Source organism: Monodon monoceros, unplaced genomic scaffold, assembly GCF_005190385.1.
Source record: "Monodon monoceros isolate NGI ecotype Baffin Bay Population unplaced genomic scaffold, NGI_Narwhal_1 Super_Scaffold_7, whole genome shotgun sequence".
In the NCBI taxonomy this organism is placed as follows: domain Eukaryota; kingdom Metazoa; phylum Chordata; class Mammalia; order Artiodactyla; family Monodontidae; genus Monodon; species Monodon monoceros.
In genome coordinates, this window is record NW_021703784.1 from 5,007,676 (window position 1) to 5,022,220 (window position 14,545).

Sequence of the window (14,545 nt, forward strand, 5' to 3'; positions counted from 1 at the left end):
GACATGGGTCATCATTTGGTGTAAGTGATGAGTGCCACAGAGCCCCTGGACATTCAGTGGGACGAGGAGGACGGAGGTCGGGTTGGGGAAGAAGAGAAAGGGGTGCTAACTTCATCTGGGCAATGAAGGATGAACAGGATTTTAAAGGGGCGAAGGGAAGGGAGAAGGAGGTGATGGGAAAAGCCCGGGAAGAGTGAACATCTCTCGGAGAGGGATTGTCCACTGTGCTGCTCTTCCCACCCTCCCCTTTTCTCTGGGATTGTCTGTTGATGATCCCTTCACTGCTGGGCGTTGTCTGCTTCTCTTTGGTTGATGTTTCCCATCAGCATTTAAATGCACTAAGTCTGTAGCATCTTAAAACAGCAGCACACAATCAAAACTCTAAAACTGTCTTCCCCCGATCCATTTCTCTCCAGACGCCCACTGCCCTACTTTTCACGGTCATCCAGTGGCCCAAGCCCCAAGTGAGGGAGTCAGTCTTTACATCTCTCACCCTACTCTGTCCACTTCTCTCATTCCTTACTAGGTCCTGCCAAGTTTAACTCTTAAATATCACCTGAAGCTGTCCACTCCTTTTTATAGTGAAGGTTAATTTTGTGTGTTCACTTGGCTGGCCACAGAGTATCTAGATCAAGCATTGTTTCTAGGTATGAAATTAACATGTGAATTATTGGACTCTGTAAAGTAGACTGCCCTTCCCAATGTGAGTGGACATCCTCCATTCCATGATGGGCCCGAATAGAGCAAAAGGCAGAGGTGGGGGGAATTTACCCCTTCTTCCTGCCTCACTGCTGAGCTGGGACACCTTGTATCATCCCCTCCTGCTCTGGGGCTGGGATCTAAACCACTGGCTCCCTTGGTTTCCCAAACATTGGACTCAGACTGAATTACACCACCGGCAAATGGCAGATTATGGGACTTGTCAGCTTCCACAATCACATGAACCAATTCCTCATCATACATACCTACATACATACCCACATACATACATACCTGCATTCATACCTACACACTCTCTCGTTGGTTCTGTTTCTCTGGAGAGCCCTGACCAATACAGATGTGGGTACTGACAGTGGTTGTAAAGGAACAGAATGTGAAGGATGGGTTTTCTGAATTGGTTGTGGGGTTTCTGGAATTGGTTCTTAATTTGATTAGATTTAAAAATGCTAATCACTCTATTTCCAGTAGTAAAGAGAGCACAGATAGGCCATGGCATGAACTGTTTATGGAGATGTGCAAAATATCTTCACTGGATACTCCTAGTCGATTAAGAAGTAAGGTGACCAAGATACCCCTAGTTGAGGAGGAAGCAGGATGCTGGGTGACCGTGTATATACTTTTGATTTGGAAACCATTTTTGGAAATGCATATAATAACCTTAGGTGGCTGCTCCTAATGTCACTGGACAAAGTGGCAAAAGAAAAGGACGAGCTCAGGGATTGGAATTCCCAGCTCCAGTGCCATAGGACCTGAGAGTATCGGGGTGTGCCCTGATGACACCCTCAGCTCCCGGAGCTGCAGGGCTGAGACGGCTGAAAGTCAAATGCAGATCTCTTCCCGCTGACTTACTACGCAAAGGCTGACTTACTACGCAAGTTGAACTCCCAGCCTCCCAGGGTGTCTGCTGTTAAAGTGCGGGCATTGGTTGGGGAAGGACGGGATCTTGAGCTGGGATGGGGACCCGTGGGAAGATTGTGATGAGGCTGGGGACATTAATCTCCTGAATTCTGATAATGTCATCTTTACCGGTGGGAGAGGACTCGCCACCCCAGAGGCAGTGGCATCCTCACCCCCATCTGAGGGGATTAACCCTGCCTTGCATGGAGAAACCGTGATGGCCTCCCCTGAGGCAACTGTCTTGCAAGACAATACTGATTCTCTTCCTGCAAACCAACCCCCCATATATACACACACACACAACACACACGGCAGAACCTCCCATGGGTTCTGTTTCTCTGGAGAACCCTGACTGATACACACATCTATTGATTTACTTCTACTCCGCTAGTCCAAGCTACCAGCATCTCCCCCCTGGACAAGCACATCCCTTCCTAAGCAACTTCCCCACATCTGTTCCTGCCCTTCCTCCATCTTATTCTCCACACTGCAGTCAAACTGATCTTTTCAAAGTTACAAATATAATTCTTTGCTCCCCTGTGCAAAACCTGCCAGCAGGCTCTTTTTGCTCTGACCAGATCCCTGCACGTGTCCTGGAGGCCTGGCGGGGCCACTCCCAAGAGCCTCACCAGGCACATCCCACGTGACACTGGGGCTCACACCTGCCCGTTCCTCCAACATCCCAGGCTCCCCCTCTTCCTGGCTTTTGCACAAGCTCTTCCCTGGGATGTTTTCTTCTAAACCTTTACCTAACTCATTCCTGCTGGTCCTTTGGAGCGCAAGTCCAGTGTTCTGACCTTGAGGAATTGGTCAGTGACCGCCGTGCCCAGCATCCCTCATTCTCCTGCTATATGTTCTCTCGCAGCCCACGGTCCAGAGCAGACCTCAAAATGCTTATTCAACACTCGTTGTAGAATCACTTTTTGGAGTCCCCCCCTCGCCCCAGAATGAGAACTTTGGTTGGTCTTGCACACACCAGGCCCTCCGTGATCCCTAGGGCACCCGACCTCTCTCCGCTGTTAGCTTCACCCTCCAAACCACGGATCTGCCCGCTGCACTTTCTCACCTAAAACTCTTCAGTGGCTTCAATGACCCACAGCTCCACTTGTCAGCCTTTCCACTTGGATGACGGGGAACTAGGAGGCCCCATAAGGCCGCCAGTGTCAAGCACGACGTTTGCTTGAAGTCTCGTGTTGTTGTTTAAAAATGCATGTGAGGTCTGCATTCCAATCTATAGTATCCATTTGCGAAAAAAATAACAAAACTGTGCTTCCCTACAAAAACCTGCAAGAAAATGGGTGCTGCAAGCACTTGCCTCACACTGACCGTGGGGCCTTCACAAACCACCATGACCACCATGCACTCCCAGAAACACGAGTCCCTAAGTCTGAGAATTGCTGCTTTGATGTCATTCATCACAGATGATGTTGAGGCCCAGCCGCATGCCTGTGGTCCACTTCTGGGTTTTCCACAGATGCAGCGGACAATCTCTACTCCTGCCTACAAGTTCTTGCTTCTCTCTGCTTCTCTGCCTGAGAGTATTTTTTTTTTTTCAGTACAATAAGAGCTTGCTCAGCCAGTGTGCAGGGCAGCCCAGCCCTGAAAGTCTGGGGATTGAAAAACCCCAGGGCCACCCTCAACTGATGAGGGAAGAGCATTGGTGTGTGAGTCCCCTCGCCAGCTTCTCTCCGTGGGCCAGTGGTGAGCAAGTAGCATCTTCCAGGAAGAATGTCCAGGAGATGTGTGGGGAGGGATGGTCCTGAGAAAGGGGAGACTAAGCAGAAGTGGGCAGAGGGCCCCCAGGTCACTATATGGGTCTGCAGTCTATGAAAGGAGGGGGAGAAGGAAGGAGGAGGGGGCAGGAAGACCCCCAGACTGCGGTGCGGCTTGGAGAAATTCTTGGGGGCCCCGGGGAGTGGGGTGTGGGAGTGGTGCTCACAGGGGAGCCTCACGGACCCAGCAACTGATTGCCTGCCTGCAGAGCTCCTGGTTTTGGGTTTGAAAGCTGAGGCAGAGCCTGGAGTCACCTGCAGCTGCAGGCTATCAGCTAACTGCATTCCTCCAGCCGGTCTGTCACGAAGGGAAATGATTATGTCCTTTTGCAGAGGAGATTAAGTAACTGGCTCTAGAACACGGGCAAGCTGTAGATCCAGGGCTTAACTCCAGGTTCTCTGGCTCCAGGGTCCGTATGCTTTTATTATTTTTTAATTAATATTTATTGGAGTGTAGTTGACTTACAATGTAGTGTTAGTTTCAGGTGTACAGCAAAGTGAATCAATTACATATATATTTATCATTCCTTTTTAGATTCTTTTCCCATATAGGTCATTACAGAGTATTGGGTAGAGTTCCCACACTACACAGTAGGTCCTTGTTGGTTACCTATCTTATATATAGTAGTGTGTATAAGTCAATCCCAATCTCCCAATTTTTCCTTCCCCCGCTTCCCCCAGGGTCCGTATGCTTAATCACGAACCTGTGAGGCCTTGGAGAAGCGGTGCCGTCCAGTATGCTGAGCAAACAGCAGGATTGGGAACCACAGGAGGTGGCAGCCCCACAGTGCATGTGCGGCAGACAGCCCGAGGCCATCAGCATCTGGGCATGTCAGAGCCCTCAGAGCCCCGGTGGATCTCCCAGGTCCTCTGCTCACATCGGTTACCATGGACAGTTCAGAAGGGCAGGGTCCCCAGCACTGCTGCAGCCCTAGGGCACTATGTCCCAATCAGCCCCACCCCAAAGGCAGCACGTGCCCCCAGGGCCGCCCCCTGTGCCTTCGCCCGCCACTGCCCTGAGTGACAGGACAGGGGACCCCCACCCCTCCAAGGTCAACAGATGGGGGCAGCTGAGCAAGCGAAAGGAGGTTGGAGGGACCTGGTGGGTCTCTGAGCACAGGCGGCCCTGGATGACTCCAGCCTGCGGAAGCTGAGCCCTCCCTCAGAACTGTTGCCCTGTGTGAAGGAGCAAAGGGGATCTGAACCCTGTTGGCCAGGAGGGGCCAATGCCTGGCTGCCCTGCACCAGAGCGTAGGTGTGGAGCGTGGCTGGGTTGTCCCTCAAATCCCGATTCCAAACCCTGAGCAAGGGCCTCGCACAGAGGCCGGTACGTGCTCTGTACATCAGGGAAGAATCAGGGAGTGAAGGAAAGGCGGAGGTGCCTTTGCTGAGGAGGAGGAAGCAGGTGTGCGGGAGGGGAGGAGGAAGCCGGTGTGGGGGAGGGGAGGAGGAAGCAGGTGGGGCGGGGCAGGAGACCCTCGCAGTCAGGGAGCAGAAGGTCCTGCTTAGAGGACCAGCCCAGGAACAAGGCTGTCGTGTGCATAAGACGTAGGTAGGAGGCCCAGGAGGTTCTTGGAAGCCCAGTAATTGGGTGGAAAACTCTGGTATGGAGAAGTAAAGGACAAGAGAACAGGAGGGACTGAGGGAAAGGTGGGAGGGTCTAGGATGCCTCCTTTAGAGGCTGGTTAAATGGAGGGGGGATCTGAGGGGAGAGGAGGGTGGAAAATGAAGGTTTCTTTCTCTGCAGGTGGCCAGCAATTTCAAGGGAGAGGAGCTAATATTTACAGAGATGCCACTTTGAATGGGGCACTTTCCATGAAATCTCATATAATTCTATGACATTCTGTGAGGTAGTTATCACTGTTCTCCTGCAGGGAAAGAGATGTGGAGGTTTAATGTGGCTGAAAAGGCTTTTCTCTCTCCAAGATGGTGTGCACGCTCCAAGTTCAGACAGAGACACTTCCTGCGTTAGCACGTCTTGCTCCTCAGCTGTGTGTCATTTAAAGATAATGGTGAGATGTTAATGCAACCGTAGGATATTAACGTTTGTGCATGGTTTTCTATTTTTAACTCTCACTGAAATCAGTGAGTAACGCAATGGTTATTATAATCAATTCAAAGATCAGTAAGGAGAAAGTGAGCTAAAGAATCGTGAATTAATGGTGGCTGCGCATCTTGGAGGGGTGTGTGTCCTGTGTGTCTGTGCTGTAAATGGGTGAATGAAAAAATCACCATCTATTGGGCTCTTTCTAAAACGTGGCTGAAGGATTTTGCTACAGAAACTTGAAGCACAACTGTCCTGCCAGTGAAGAGCAATGATGGGTGGTCGCCCTGGAAAAGAAAGGCATGACTCATAACACACGAAGGCCATCTTTAAGTGAATAAAACGAATAAAGTGGAGCTATTTGGGACAGTTCATTGAACTGCAGCGGAGCCTGCTTCTGGATTACCTTCCAGAACAGGCTATTCTAGGCATAGTGAATATAAATTAAGAGAGATGGGGTAGAGTGAGAGGCAGTAACGTAGGAATCAAATCTTATATTATCTATTGATCAACTTCTTCGCCCCTGGTTAATTCCTTACGTCTTCTTCCCTGAGTCTCATACTGCAAAAGAAGCCCATTGTTTGATTCAGTACACCTTTCTGCCCACCAGCTATTTCAAAGGATTCAACAGTCTGTTCTCCAGTTGATGTGAAAATGCAAATCTGTAAGGAGACTGTGGAAATTTCACTCTTTCAAGCGAGCTACCTGTCAGATATCACAATAAAAACCAACGAGGTGACATGAGTTTAAAAGAATGCTTCAAAAATGAAAACAAGCCATTTAAATGGGCAGTGGAAATCAAAAGAAGTTGCAAAGCTACAATGTAAAAAAGAACTAATTAGGAGAGAAATTCAGAGCAATCTAGACCGGTGCAACATGCAAGAAAGAAAGCAAAATAGGCCAGATTCAGAGGGAGGAGAAGAGGTTATCCGCGTGAAACCCAGGGATCCTCTTGTTTGAAGATGGGTCCTCTCTTGTTTGGCCTTCCCGGGAGCTGGCGTGCTTGAAAACAAGCAGGTCTCCGTGGTGGGAACTTTGAAGAATGTGCTCTGCTTACGGGGTGGATAAATGTTGGGTCCTTTTGTGTGCTCACCTCATGGCTCTTCCATGGGTTCCTTGCTCAGCATCTCCATGGAATCCTGTGGGCTCTAGAAGCAGTATTTGTGCATGTCTGTGGGAAGGTTCCCTGAAGCTATCATCCCGTGGAGTGCTGGAGGCAAGGGGCCCTTAAGATCTTCTCTAGTTCCTTTGCAGGCTCCTCCTTTCCAGCGTGTCCATTAAATGAAGGAGTTCCTCAAGCGGTTAGCAGGTGTTTAATCCTGTCCAAAACGTCCATTAGACATTTGGTCCATAAGCCATTTGGTCCAAGCCAAAAGACCCTTGATATTTGGTCATATTTGGTCCTGTCTCAAACATCCATGGAAACATTTGGTCCATGCCAAAAGTCCTTGATATTTGGTCCCATCCAAAACCGCTCGGCATGGACCAAATATGCTCGTGAACTTTTGGATTGAACTGAATTTCAAGTACCTTTTGGCATGGACCAAATGGCTTATGGGTGTTTTCAGCAGGACCTCAAGGATCAGCCCTACACCTTCTTCTCTTTCCGCTTCTACTTTCTTCAAGGACAATTTCATCTGTGAACTCCGCTCCAGTTCCCACTTTTATGCTGATAGAATCTACTGTTCTGTCCTCTGGGCTCCAAACTTATATATTCAAATGGTTAATTTTGAGTGTCCTCAACCGTACCTCAAAGGCAAACATGCAAATGCGGTGGTTTGGTCTGAAACCAAGCTCATACTAATCTCTCCCTTCCCACCACCACCTAGATTAGATTCTACTCCAGGGCAGCCAGGCTCAGGGGATGACCCAGCTGTCCAGGTGGTTCTGCAAACCAAAGGCCTGGGGGTTGTCCCTAATACTCCCCTCTCCCCAGGGTCCCATCGTTCTGTTCATTATTCCTCTTGTATTTTCTCAAACCTACTTATATCTTTTCAGCTCCTCTGCTGCCTTCTTAGTTCAAGTTGCCATCATTTCTCACCCAGCTGGTCTCCTAACACATCCCCTTGCAGTTCCCCACTCTTAATCAAGAGTAACTATTTTTTAAAAATGATAATCTTTTGGTAGTGTCCTATGGCTCTTAAGATAATCAAAATCTCCACCACCACAATAGCCTTGTATGGCCCAGCTCCTGCCACCCACAAGACCCCGGCTCCCACACCTTCCCTCCGCCCCTATGCTGTCCCCCTCACCTCCCTTTTAGATCCTCCAGAATATCTTTCCCCCCTCACCCAATGTGAGTCTTTCTCAAAGCAATACCTCCACCTGGAGGGCTTTCCTTCACCCCGACTCTTCCTGATTAAGCCCTTCTCATGCTTCAGATCTCAGCTCAAGTGCTGCTTCTCCAGACCAGAGAAGATCCCCTGTTATATGCTTTTTGTACTTTCATTGCACCATATGCACGGGACAGACCAAAAGTTTACACTACGTGTGACTTTATTAAATGAATGCCTGGCTCCCCTCTGGAATATAAGCTCCTCAAAGACAAGAGCTGTGTCTCTTTTGCCCAGTGTGGAGACTCCAGTCTTGAGGGCTGTACCAGGTTCGTGGTGTCCTCCCTCTACCAGTACAGGCACTCCGTGGAGTTTGCTCAAGGATGGGTGTGTGAGTGAGAGGGCTGGTTCCCTCTGTGGGTCTTGAGTTTCCAGCTGGGAAACACTGCCTCTCTCTGGCTATCTTCAGGGATATGAATGAGAGAGGGCGGGGCAGGATGGCCAGAGTTTTTCCAGGTCTGTAGAGGAAAGGCTGTGATTCCTTTGTTTTTACTTGGAGCATGAAAAACATCCTGGAAACTGTGTTCACAATTGTTATATCAGAAAAAGTGATGCATGGATCCAATCCGTGCCTATGTTTTAGCCGGGAGGAAGCCAGGAAAAATCCTAATACTCAGACTTGTTCTCTGCATACTGTGAGCTCTGTTCACATCGCAGATGGTAAATGGCTGATGGAATGTAGGGTTAAGTGCTGCTGGTCGACCAGTTCTCCACAGACTAAGCTGAAGACGATGAACACGATCTGAAAGTGTTAGGTGTGGAGGGTATGAAGGTTTGGCCTGGAATGCCTTTTAATAGCACATTCTACATGTGCTAAATCATTAGTACTGATTTGATGGCCAATCACTGACTTTATAGACAGCACCTGCATTTTGGGTCTTTCAATAATTTTTCATGAACGTGTTCATGTATTTTACCTCGTTCTTTCCTCTAGTCGCCAACAACATGGGCGTTTCTGTGCCTATAAAACAGATTGAGATGACTGGTCAATGAGATGAATCAGAGCAACTCTACCCAATTCTGCTGTGGGCTCCCTAAGGGCAGGGACCATGTCTTAGTCAATTCTGTGTCCCCAGCTCCTGGCAGGATGCTCACATCATAGGAGGTACTCATCAAATGTTTGCTGAGGAAGTGATCGCAGGTTAAGTCTGTCCCGAAAGGATGCCTGAAAAGACTTCTGGGGACATCCTAATTCCACCCGTAAAGAACCATCTCCTTGAACACTTTCATCCTGAAAAGGTTTTGGTTTTGCTGTTGTTGTCTTAAATACAACCTTATTGCATATGCAGAGGAGGAAGGAGAAGTAAGTGTAACTTGGGGGCTAACATCCTTGGAGTAGCCTTTAGAGAAAAAAATTTAGGGAGCCATGAGGCGTTAAGTGGCAGAAAGTGGGTGGGGAGGGAGGGCAGGGTGTGGGCATCTCGGGGGCTCATGATTGAAACTGGGGAGGGAGATCCTGTGGGGGAGAGGGGTTGGGAGCAGAGTGAGAGCTGGATTTCTCTGGGCATCACACAAAGCAACGCCAGTTTTCGAGGTGTCATGCACAGGTCATACACACGAGCAGCGCTTTAAGGAATGAAATTTCCTTTTTTAAAGTGGAAACTTGAAAGGCTTTGAAAAGAGACTAGTTTTCCCTTTCGGATGCTGCCTGGAAGTGTTGCCGTGAAGAGAGCCTGCCGTCTGTGAGAGATGAATGGGAAGAGCTCAAGGTCAGGGCCACACAGGAGGAAGCCTTTTTCCACATCCTTAAGTAGCCAGAGCACAGCCCGTGTAGGGGGCTCGTGAAGCTGCAGCCCAGGCACAGGTGGGAAATGCAGCAGGTGGACATGGGTGTGGTTTGTGGCACTTATAAGGTTCCTCACACAATCTGATCAGCGTCTGACATGTATGGGATGGGCAGTCATACTTGGAATGAATTTGCTCAGAATGGCTCCTGAGTTTACAACTTGTTAATATTTATGATGAAGTATTTAGAACTATCTGTGGCTTTTTAGACCTTAAGGTCCAAGGTTGAGAACAGCCAGACTGAGCAGCTCAAAGCGTCCCCATGTGGCCGAGAACCTGTGAGCCCCCGGGAGAAAAAGGGCCCCACTCCTGAGCCCGCAACATCTCAAAGAGAAGCGTGCCTGGCCGCCTATCTGATAAACCCTCTGCATTGCTTTCCGCTGTCATTGGAATAAAAGCCACACTCACAGCCCTGTCTCCGGTCAGGCAGGTCTGAACTCTACTTGCCCCGCCCCCAGGGCTGCAGCCTCCTGGCCTTTCCTCCCAGTATCTTCCGCTGCAGGCCTTTCAGAATCACTCAGTGCCACCACCGCATCTGGCAGCCCATCCCTCCTCACGTGCCCGTCCCAGCCCCACCGTTCTCCACCTCAGGCCCCTGCGTATTTCCTCCACAGCCCTTCTTGCAAACTCTCATCCTTTCACTCGTTTGGGACTTTCTCTGTCTCGCTCCATGATCCCCACCAGATGGGAGATTCCAGGGTGGGCAGAGACATATCGGTCTCCATCGCTGCTGCACCCACAGTGCCTCTGGTGCCTAGAAGGTGCTCCGTGAACATTGGCTGAGGAATGTGTGGGAAGACTGGGGCAATGAAGTCAGAGACCCTTTGGATGTGCGCAGAGTTGGTGTCATGTTTTCTGAGGAGTAGTTTTTAACCTTTAACGGATGAGATGACGTTGGGAAGCCGAGCACACCTCCGCCGAGCCTGGAGGGAAAGGTCAGGATGAACCAGGGTCCAGGTTCTCCTGCTACCGTGGACCCACTGGGATCCTGGGATGCTTGTGAAGAGCAGCTACCCCACGGGATTCTCTCCTTATATATGAAAAGGCCACAAGGACCCCTGAAGGTGGGGGTGTGTCCACTGGGCAGAGTTCTCGTCTGGCGCTCACCCTGGAAAGGAGGAAGGTGAGGGCTGCACCCAGGCCGGTTCCGATGGGAACGACAGACAGGTAAACAGCCAGGTTTCTACCCATCAGGTGCATCTGGATTCAGCAAACACCCCTCCCCTCCTTCCCATCTGTCTCCATGGACCAGATCCAGCTGGACTTTTCCTCTGTGAGCAGACAGATGGTGGGCGAATTCCTCAATAACCGTGGCTGATGGCTTCCTCAGGTTAGGAGAGAAAATGGTCACTGCTGAGAAGGGTCAAATCACACAGGGCTGACTGTAGTCTCTTCCATGAGCATGGTTAAATTTTTTTATTTTCAAATTTTTTTAGTTTTACTATTTAAAAAAAAATTTTATTGGAATATAGTTGATTTACAATGTTGTGTTAGTTTTGGGTGTACAGCAAACTGAATCAGTTATACATATACATGTAGCCACTCTTTTTTAGATTGTCTCCCCATGTAGTTCATTACAGAGTATTGAGTAGAGTTCCCTGTGCTATACAGTAGGTCCTTATTAGTTACGTGTTTTATATATAGTAGTGTGTATATATCGAAAGATGCTCAACATCGTTAATTATTAGAGAAACGCAAATCAAAACTACAATGATGTATCATCTCACAGGAGTCAGAATGGCCATCATCAAAAAATCTACCAGACTTCCCTGGTGGTACAGTGGTTAAGGATCCACCTGCCAATGCAGGGGACATGGGTTCAAGCCCTGGTCCAGGAAGACCCCACATGCCACGGAGCACCTAAACCCCTGTGCCACAACTACTGAGCCTGTGCTCTAGAGCCCGTGAGCCACAACTATTGAAGCCCGCGTGCCTAGAGCCCATGCTCCACAACAAGAGAAGCCACCACAATGAGAAGCCTGCACACTGCAACGAAGAGTAGCCCCCGCTCGCCACAACTAGAGAAAGCCTGCACAGCAACGAAGACCCAATGCAGCCAAAAAAATCTACCAACAAGTGGCCTAGTAGTTAGGATTCCAGACTTTCACTGCTGTGGCCCCAGGTTCCATCCCTGGTTGGGAAACTGAGATCCTGCAAGCCACGCAGCTTGGTGGCCAAAAAAAAAAAAAAGTGAAAAGACAATAAGTGCTGGAGAGGGTGTGGAGAAAAGGGAACCCTCCTACACTGTTGGTGGGAATGTAACTTGGTAAAGCCACTATGGAGAACAGTATGGAGTTTCCTTAAAAAAACTAAATATAGAACTAGCATATGATCCATGAGCATGGTTATTTAAGAGGCGATTTGGAATGTGACCATGACATTCGGTGTGTGCACACAAAGGGCTCCTTAATGCATGTACTTATCAACCACGTTCTTACTACCAGCAGCCTCACGTCCTCAGCCCTGGATTTCTCCACTTACACTGTTGCCACGGGATAGAAGAATGATGTTCAAAGTACCATGTGCCCACATTCTCATTAATTCCTCCCCTGTGATTTAGGGTGTTTGCCTTCACTAAGAGAGTCGAGGTTATTTTAGTAGCAGTTTCTGAGTAAATGTAAATAGTTCCTTAGAGAAAAAGTCTAAAATATTTCTGTTTCTGAAACTCCTTCCTAGACATTTATCTGCCGTACAGAAGTCAGCATGCTTTACAGCTGCACCTAAGGGTCCAAAGGGATGCCCAGGGCACGCGTCTCACCCTGCTTCTCTGACTGGCACAAGCGAAGACTGGACCTTCTGGGCAAGGTCGGTTTTCTGAGGAAAAGGTTCAGATTTTTGCATTTTCCTAGAAACCTGTGTGTAGTTCTCCTTCCTCAAATTGTGATTCAGGCTTGAGTGGCAAATGTGTCTATTGAGGGGACATTTGTTGCCCCCTGACTTGGAGTTTCCCTTCTGATACTGAACAGTCTTTGCAGTACGATCCCCAGCAAAGAGGCATCCCTGCAGGCGAACAGCCAGCCGTTCCCAGAACTTCCTGGCCTTTGTGCGTGTTTTGTATTCCACATCACCACCATGAAGGCCATCTCACCCTCAGTATTACCAGGTGCTTTTGCCCAAGGCTAATTTACCTGCTATGGCCTTGGTCACATGCACTGATCTGCTTGTGCTTACATATGGACTGAATGGTTGCGTCCCCTCCAGATTCACATGTTGCAAACCTGACCCCTAAGGTGATGGTACAAGGAAGTGGGGTCTTTGTAGCTGACTAGGTGATGAGGGTGGAGCCCTCACAAATGGCATCTGTGCCCTTGTAAAAGAGACCCTGGAGAGCTCCCTCACCCCTTCCACTGTGAGAAGATACAGTGAGAAGACAGCCGTGTATGAACCAGGAAGCAGACACCAAATCTGCCGGAACTTTGATCTTGGACTTCCCAGCCTACCAAACTGTGAGAAATAAATGTTTGTTGTGTAAGCCACCCAGTCTGTGGTATTTTTGTCATAGCAGCTGGACCAGCCTAAGCCATGCCTGGGCACATGGGTGGGCCACAGAGCCAGACAAGGAAGATGCTCCCGCACATCAGTGCTGCATTTCCTCCACAACTGAAAATACCGCGTCCCATCCTAAGTCAAAGCCCTGGAGAGCTGTTTTATCCTTTCAGAATGGTTTAAGTGAGGGACATTTCCTTAGCCTATTTCGTAGATCTGAACTGTTCAATTCCCATCGGGTGGACTGAGCAGGAGGGAAGCCAATTGTAAATCCTCTGATGATAATCTCGGCAGAGAGATTGGCCTTCGCTTGAAAATCCTGAAGTCCTGTGCCCATGACACACCGCAGCCTCTCTGCCCCTCCCCCATTCTTCAGTAAAATCAATCCTTTTGCTAATTAATGTGATGAATGCAGACACCAGTGCAGGGGCTGCACTGGGTGCTTTTAGACATTATTATTATTATGATTTTAACATCTTTTTTTTTTTTTTTTTTTTGCGGTACGCGGGCCTCTCACTGTTGCGGCCTCTCCCGTTGCGGAGCACAGGCTCCGGATGCACAGGCTCAGCGGCCATGGCTCACGGGCCCAGCCGCTCCGCGGCACGTGGGATCCTCCCGGACCGGGGCATGAACCCGTGTCCCCTGCATCGGCAGGCGGACTCTCAACCACTGCGCCACCAGGGAAGCCCTTAACATCTTTATTGGAGTATAATTGCTTTACGATGGTGTGTTAGTTTCTGCTTTATAACAAAGTGAATCAGCTATACATATACATCCCCATAACTCCTCCCTCTTGTGTCTCCCTCCCACCCTCCCTATCCCACCCCTCTAGGTGGTCACAAAGCACCGAGCTGATCTCCCTGTGCTATGTGGCTGCTTCCCACTAGCTATCCATTTTACATTTGGTAGTGTATATATGTCAATGCCACTCTCTCACTTCGTCCCAGCTTACCCTTCCTCCTCCCTGTTTCCTCAAGTCCATTCTCTATGTCTGCGTCTTTATTCCTGTCCTACCCCTAGGTTTTTCAGAACCTTTTTTTTTTTTTTAGATTCCATGTATATGTGTTAGCATATGGTATTTGTTTTTCTCTTTCTGACTTACTTCACTCTGTATGACAGTCTCTAGGTCCATCCACCTCACTACAAATAAGTCAATTTCGTTTCTTTTTATGGCTGAGTAATATTCCATTGTATATGTGTGCCACATCTTCTTTATCCATTCATCTGTCGATGGACACTTAGGCTGCTTCCATGTCCTGGCTATGGTAAATACAGCTGCAATGAACATTGTGGTCCATGACTCTTTTTGAATTATGGTTTTCTCAGGGTATATGACCAGTGGTGGGATTGCTGGGTCGTATGGTAGTTCTATTTTTAGTATTTTAAGGAACCTCCATACTGTTCTCCATAGTGGCTGTGTCAATTTACATTCCCACCAACAGTGCAAGAGGGTTCCCTTTTCTCCACACCCTCTCCAGCATTTATTTTTTGTAGATTTTTGTAGATTT